The 8,466-nt window shown below is 36.6% G+C and overlaps 1 long non-coding RNA gene across 1 annotated transcript; it reads right to left on the minus strand.

Annotated features, from left to right (window-relative positions):
• Positions 1-3,888: 3,888 nt before the first annotated feature.
• On the minus strand, positions 3,889-6,902 carry LOC126912787 (uncharacterized). Its single transcript, XR_007707435.1, has 3 exons — positions 5,277-6,902; positions 4,704-5,166; positions 3,889-4,360 (listed from the first exon to the last, which is right to left on the minus strand). It is a non-coding gene; the product is annotated as an uncharacterized LOC126912787 (long non-coding RNA).
• Positions 6,903-8,466: the final 1,564 nt, after the last annotated feature.

Here is an 8,466-nt window from a genome sequence, read left to right on the forward strand (position 1 = left end):
AATTATGTGTATTTTATTGTGTTCTTAATCTTTATAGCTGAACGTTTTATTTAATTTATGTGAAGTGCTTTTATTGTGTGGTCATGTGGTTTGTCGTAAACTCCAGGCTTATAAATAGCCGTTAAGGGTGCTTTTCCACCAGAGATGTGCTGCGAAGATATAATAGCTAAGCTGTGACTCTATGTGACCGTTTCTACTGATACTGAGCTATGAAGCGGTGGAGATGAGGAAGATGCGCAGCTCGAGTATGCGATGTATCTATAGTAGGGAAATCATTCATAGCACGCATCTTTCTATATAAAAAACATAGATAAGCTGAGTTTTTCTCACCAGTGCAAAGCTATGTGTACCAATGAATATGATTGGTGTAAGCCAAACGCATCCACAGCAATGTAGCATAGCACAACTCACGTGGAAAAGCACCCACTCCGCGCTTATGGAGGTTTTATATTAAAGGATAAGTTATCAACAAGACTGTCATAAAACTTATATGAACCAATAGATAACAAACAGTTTCCTGATACTTTTCCTATATAACTACGAGCTTCATTTGAAACAATTCCAGGGTATTTTCTCAGCGCAGTGAATTTTGTATTATAGCTTTATTTCAAAGCGCAGTTTTCGCTGGAAATTGGTATTTTACTGCCATTGTCTGCGTGAAGCGTAACTCCGGCACGGATTTTGGTATCTCCAGAGATTTTATTTTAGAAAATGCAGTGTGCTAGTGTAGTCGGTAGATCTGGTTTAGCTTTGTTCGTTGTGATACCTGTTTTATTGTATTCTGGGTAATTATTATAGTTATCTTGGGTTATTATGGTTAGTGTCTCTGTGTTCCGGGTTTTGTATTGTTTTTGTAGAAAATAAATGTTTTGGACATAGTGATATGGAGAATCCGTAGTTGTTAAATATTGCGCTAGTGGATTTTTCTTTACCTTAAAAGGGAGATAAAACCTTGTGTACATCTAGCAATGAAAATGATAGTCAAACATCCTATTATTGGCAGTTATACAAGCTGTTACCCACGGCCTTATCCATGTGTTTAAAAGAAAAAAGTAGCCCATATCACTTCCCACCTTCCTAACTACAACCAGACACAAAACATCCTTTTGTAATATAAAGGAAAGACAAACAAACAAACACTTTTGGCCATTTGTAATATTACTAGGAACTAGCTTCTGCCGGCGGCATCACCCGGGTTCCCAACGGATAAAAAGTCAGCTTATACCCCGTCTGTATACTAAATTTACTCAAAATCTGTTCAAACAAACTTTCACATTAATTTATAATATTAGTGTGATAGTGTGATACAGTATACATTTTCATAATAATAAACCTCATAAACCTCTATGATGCTTAGCTCAAAGTTCAGGACTTGAATTTGGTCTATCTAGTTCCTGAAACTTTCTAAGGCTTCTTATACTTGTTCCTTGTTACTATAGTTAGGAATAGGACGTGGTGAAGTTTGGTACCTAAGCTCTTTTGATAGTTCTGGAGCTGCGGACTACCTAGCGGGTTTACCGGGGCTCCGGCTCAAAAAGCAGGAGTAGGAACGGGGTGGTTTTTAGTCAGTAAGAGTCTGATACTCCCTCTCGCCTCGCCCAAGGCAAGAGAAGTTATTGGATGATTTTCCCCCCTTAAAAAAAATGGATGCCTATTCTGTATGCTACATTAGTCTTGGTTTTGGTGGAGTACGAGTATAATGACGTAAGATATGTTTATGTTTTAAGTCCATGTTATTACATGACAGGGCTATTGTTATTGCTATGACATAGATATTTTTTTTAAACGTTGCTCCACTTCACTTGGATTTTCTCCTATGTCGTGGGTGTGTTTATAAACATACAATTTCAAATACACAAGACAGTCAAACCTGAAGCCACAATTAGTGGATCGCACAAAGAGTTCCGTTTAGGAATCGAACCGTCTACCCGGTGCACGGTAGACAGTCGCCCAGCCATAGCGTCAACCATGCAGTCATCTTATTATTACACTGGTGCGAATTTAACGTCAAAACTATTTTAAAGAAAATTATCATTATCAACAAGGAGGTAAGTTTATCAACACATTATTGAAACAGTACACTTAGTACGAGTTTGCTTTACGTTTAAAGTAATCGAAACGAGAGCGCGTTCGGCGCTCTGATTGGTTAGTTTATTCGAGCTGGCCAATCAGAACACTAAACGCATTATTCTTTTAATAAGTTTAAGCAAACTCGTATAAGGGCTGTACACTTACAATACCCAAGATCTTGGGATCTTGAAAAAAAAATTACCAAAAACACATCCAAATATCACAAGATAATACAACGCCTGCCGGAAAACGATAGTATTTCAGAGCAGGTACGACAGTAAACCTTACGGGCAGCAGTTTATTGCAGCACGTACTGAAACTACAGATAAAACATAGCTACACGATCTAGTGCAAGGAACATGGTCTTATGTAATGGTTACGAAAGAATTTGGTCGTGGAACTGTGAAAATCTAAGGCTAGGTGAACACGGACAACGTCATGCAGTTCGGACCGAATGCTTGAAGTAGCGTCCGCGTGGTGAACTATAGTCATTTATTTGTTGCTGTATTTACACAGGACTGCTCGAGCAGTCGCGACCGCTTCATGCCTTGACGTGTAAAATACCCTCAGTACGAGTTTGCTTTAGAACAAAAACGAAATGAGAGCGCATTCGGCGATTGGTTGGTTTATTTACGCCGGTCAATCAGACCGCCCAACGCGTTCTCGTTTCGATTATTTAAACGTGAAGAAAACTCCTAGTAAGGTTACAGCTCACCCGTTAACTGATTGAGCAGTTCGTGTATGACTGGCCTAATACTTTTTTAAATTGTTTTAACTTCCTTGTTGGGTACAATCAATTTGTAGTTTGAACAAATAAATAATGTTGACAAGCTATAGTTGTCTACGTTACTAACTATTTTGCAATTAAAAGCATTGTACGTAAATATCACAGTCTCGCAAATAGATTCAAAATATTGTGTATTGTTCATTGTGTACATCGCCTTTTACGGCAATTCTCTGGGAAGATCTGCATTTCCTATGAGCCTCGGTCTCGGTAATTAGATACATCTGCCAACCCTGTAATTTAATTGCTCAATTTAACAAAAAAACTAAGCGACCAATTCACATATAAACGACAAAAATAAACAATAAAAAAAAAACAAAAAATAACAATCACAAAAAATAAAGATAAAAATAAAAACAAAGCGACGTAACGTTGGCTCGTGTTCAATGTGTTGTGACACGTAACGTGTTACATGTTACACAACACGTTCGTTGTTGCACCGAATTGTACAGTCGTGACATTAACATATGTGACGTCATTACTTTTTATAGCACTTCCCATAGCCGGGTTTCAAACCATTATACCACGCTTGTAATTCCCCAAAGGAGTTGAGAAAGGCGCCAAGGTGTATTTACTGTCATAATAACGTTTAGTAAAGTAATATTTGTATTTTTAAAGTGAAACGTCATCATCATATCAGTCACAAGACGTCCACTGCTGAACATACGTCTCCCCTAATGACTTCCAGCCAAAGGACATCACATCAACAGCCTATACATGGCCACTGCTGACCAAAGGCATCATTTCGTATGGAAAAAGTTTGAGTATTAATCACCAAGTTTGCTAGATGCAATTACATACTTTAATTAGAAATTATAAGCATTGGTTTCTTCGCGATGTTTTCCTTCACCGTTTATCAGTGATGTCTAATTATGATTACTTAGAAAGTATATAATTATATCTTAGAAAAATGAAACATGCATATAACTAATTGAACGATTTCGTACATCTGACATTTCGTATATATAATTAACTAGCTGACCCAGCGAACTTCGTACCGCTTTCGCGTAGCAATGATGCTCTACTTTATTTTGTATAGCTGAGTTATACATGAGTCCCTATTCAATTTGAATTGGAATCTATAAATATCCTCCATATAAAAATGAATCCATAATTTCCTGATCTCACTATACCTGAAAAGGACTTTACTAATTTAAAAAAAAAAACAAAATATATTTTCATAATAGTGTTTATTTCATAGGATTCAATCATTTCACTGTCCTGCAGGCGCCTTATCGGCTCTGATGACAATTTTGTGATTATCTGATGGCATGCGATCTAATGCATTTGTGAATGTCTAATGCATCGGTCTAATGCAACTAATTTATTGTGTTGAAGGAAAAATGTTTGAAGTTGTTCATCACAATGGATCTCTTTACTGAGTTGTTGTGTGCGCAACGACTTCTCTTGCTGAATTGTCCATAAAATATATTTGCAAAAATGTATAGTCTTCAACAGGCACTGGCAATAAGGAACCTGTTTGATGATATATTTGAATCCCTGAATCTGCAAGAATATAAATATGTATACAGGTAGTTGTATAGCAAATTGTATCACCATGTGGCTCGCAAAATACTGCCACAATACTTTACATCATTTTAAATTAAAACTACTTTTAACCTCGACATTAAACAGCCTTCCACGGCAGCTTTAGTTTACCAAGAACATCTTGCTCATGCCACTATAAAATACAACATGTTATAAATGTTGCTGATTAAGTCTTCGGATTATAGACTATTATTATGTATTTGATTTATTGTTTACAAAATAAACACATCACTGACTCGACATATTTTGCACCAGCTACAATGTTTTAAAACTAAAAAAAAACGTTTGCCATGATACTTACTTGCTAAAAGTAGGCAAAAAATTGTCTCGTATAACTTTTGTTGCCCCAAATGATGTCATTTGAAAGCAATTATTGTACTGCTGGATATGAGTCAAAAAATGAACCAATGAATGTAGTGGCTCTGGTGGCGGTACCAATGGCGTCAATTTGACCGCTGGTGCAACACAATCCAGGGGCTTCATTTTTTAATTTCAATCCCAATGTGGACACACAATGTTCATTAGTCCAATAGCAACAATTTGCTCTGAACTGTAATCAATTGCCACATTATAACTGAATGCAGCTTTGTGGGGATTAAACACAACATTTCTATCTTGATATCGATTCAGTTCAAGTTCATTTCGCGCTTCGCGTTGCTCATCAGTTTGATTTGCTCTTATATTTCTTTGACTTGCCGTATTTCGAGTTCTGCGGCCTAAGCTTGTACGTCTGGTTGGTAGCATTGTTAAAAACGAAATTCCAACTGAAAATAAAAAGCTCTCATACATTTTCTGCATAACCGTGTATACCAAATTGTAGTATTGTGTAGTCACCAAAAGTTACTAAAAATCAATAATGAAGATGTGAACTTACCTTGATTAACAAACACTTATTAGCAAATAAAAATCTTCTTAGTCTTTAAAACTCGAAGAAATATTAAGAAAATCTCTCAGAAATATTGAAAAATATACATTTAATTTTGCATATTTTAAAAAACGCGCAATACGAATGTCAATGTCATTCACACCAATAGACTATATTGAAAGAGTATCGTTTGTTCGAAAACGTGAATAGAAACTTTAATTTACACAAAATAAATTTCTGAACACACGCGTAACTGTTGATCATTTGTCATTATTTCTGAACGCATGCATAATTAATATTTGAGGAATTTCTATTAATGCTTAATGCATTTTTCAACATTTTCAATAGATTAAAAAAAAATACAGACAATTGTTTATTCACCCTTTTCATAGTTTATGCATAAATGTCAATCATTATTTACAGAATTTGAATTTAGAAACAACAAATATTTGACATGTACAAATGAAAATTTATCGAATCTAGCTTTTGCCCGCGACTTCGTCCGCGTAGTGGTGTTAGTGGTCAAAATGCTGCCGTATGTCATCTAAAATGTGAATTACTTAAGAATATGTTGCTGTTAGCATTTTTAAAGATATGTATTCCAAAGAAACCACGACCGCCATATCTATATTATTATCCTTTAATTTCCTATATATTGCCTATCAATAAAAAAATACATTGTTTCGTTGTTATATTCCAAAAAAAAAACATACGTGCAAGCGTAACCTCAACACAAACAGGATTACTTTCGCATTCATAACATTAGTATGGTAGTAGGGATATTGGCGATTTAAATAAGTATATGTGTATTTAAATAAGAATCGAACGCGAGTGAAGCCACAGGCAACGTATTAACGAAAATGACGAATTTTCAAGTAAACATTAATCTCCTCTATTAAACATACTATGCCTTCTACCCTTTTTATTAAAAAGTAGCCTATGTTCTTTCGCTCCTCATTAAGTGTCTAAATACAAAATTTCACTGTTACAGCTTTAAAAATGACGAATTTCCATATGACCATTCATCCCCTATTTTTACCCACTCTCCCCTATTTTTTGCAATAAAAAGTAGACCATGTTCTTTCGTTCCTCATTAAGTATCTAAATACAAAGTTTTACTGTTACAGCTTTTAAAATGACGAATTTCCATATGACCATTTATCCCTTATTTTTACCCATTCTCCGCTTTTATTTTGCAATAAAAAGTATCAAGGTCTATTCTATCTCAGTACTAAATTCCATCAAAATCGGTTCACTGGTTTAGGCTTGAAAGCGTAATTACAGACAGACAGAGTTACTTTCGCATTTATAATATTAGTAGGGATTCTGTGCTCCAAGTCTTATTCAATAGCATTTGTTTTTTAGTATCCAATAGCATTTATCCAACAATGAACTTTATCCAATAGCAATAAAGCTCAAATTGACTCTACGTATTAGTTAGAAAATGTTTGTATGGGATAAAGAAAAGGGCTGTTTTTAGGGCTTTTCCGTCAATTATTTGATATTTTCTCACCTTTTAAACCTTCCCTAGACCTCTACGAATAATTCAAGACCAAGATAAGATAAATCCGTTCAGCCGTTCTCGAGTTTTAGCGAGACAAAGGAACAGCAATTGATTTTTATATATATAGATTACATCATGTTATATCAGGAGAGTTACGTAAACTATTTTAATCGTCAGCAATAGTTTTGAAACACGACAAAAACAAATATGTTGACGGCATCTCTAAAAGCATATTGTTACAAAACAAAACAGTTTATGTACTGTCAAAATATAAATAATATACTGCACAGTTCTCGCTGCGAAAACAAAAACTTTACTTATTTGTTGTTTTGAAACTAAATATTACAGCATTTTATTGCATCGGGCGTGAACAGATGTTGGGAAAGAGAGTTGCGAACTTAGTACTTTATACTCGTAATTATTATGTTTTTTTGCTTACTCACGTAATTATTTGACGAGGAACTCGACTAGTTTCAATCCATACTAGAGGCTCATATTCATGAGCAGCATTCTACGACATACGACGCAGCGACCATCACGCTGGTACCACATAATGACCTCGTCAAATAATTACGTGTATGTAATACGTAGCATGACCGGTACGTAATATTACGTGACATGGCGATATAGCATATCTCTTATCAGAATATATACATTATTATGTGCCCGATAAACTTATGTGACAGACAGTCCGTACAAATTACGATCTTAATAAATTGATCTGACTCTAGCGGGTATCTTGACATTAATTATTATGTTATCGGCTTACTCACGTAACTGTTTGACGAGAAACTTAACTAGCAACTAGAGCCTCTAGCATGGCTTGAGGCTAGAGGGCTAGAGGCTCATATTCATGAGCAGCATTCCGCGACACACGATGCGGCGACTGTCGTGCTGCTACTCGAGTTCCTCGTCAAACAGTTACGTGAGTAAGTCGAGAACATAATAATTAATTTAGTATGTCTCACGAAAGTTATAATAAAACTATCTCGATATTGTAACCCAGGCCCTTATTATTCTTTGGTTCAGGCCATGGTGCGGAGCGAGGGGGAATGGGACGCCGTCTCCTCCTTCTACGGAACGATCCTCCTCACGCCCCAGCCGCCGCAGAAGACACTCCGGGCGTCGGGGATCGCGTGACGATCTCCGGCCACCGTAAGTGCGGGTCTGCGGACGGCGAGCAAGGGTAGCTCGCCACCCGACCAGAACCAGACCCGTGCGTACGGCGCGTCGCGTTCCGCGCGCGCCTCAAAGAGCCAGACCACCACAGATGGGGCCCAGTAGGGCTGATGCCTGATCCGGAGCTGCGGACAACGTAAAAGGTTACCGGGGCTCCGGCTCAAAGCAGGAGAAGGAACGGGGTGGTTTTTAGTCAGTAAGAGTCTGACACTCCCTCCCGCCTCACCCAAGGCGGGAGAAGTCATTGGATGATTTTCCCCCTCAAAAAGAAAAAAAGGCCCTTATTATTCCATTCCCAGTAATTTTAAGAATTTTGACAACTCTAGTGTAAGAGATTTCTATTTATTTCCAAAACAAACCGAGATTAAGTAATGGAACATTAGTTATTCTTTTCCTTTGACGGATTCCATCTTTCAAAGCAAAAGAAAAATCTTTTATTTATAATCCTAAGACTGTTTGTGTTGGTCGTTTGTTACAAAAGAATTATAATAAAAATATCTGAAAAAACATGAAGGC

Source organism: Spodoptera frugiperda, chromosome 30 (assembly GCF_023101765.2).
Source record: "Spodoptera frugiperda isolate SF20-4 chromosome 30, AGI-APGP_CSIRO_Sfru_2.0, whole genome shotgun sequence".
NCBI classification, from domain to species: domain Eukaryota; kingdom Metazoa; phylum Arthropoda; class Insecta; order Lepidoptera; family Noctuidae; genus Spodoptera; species Spodoptera frugiperda.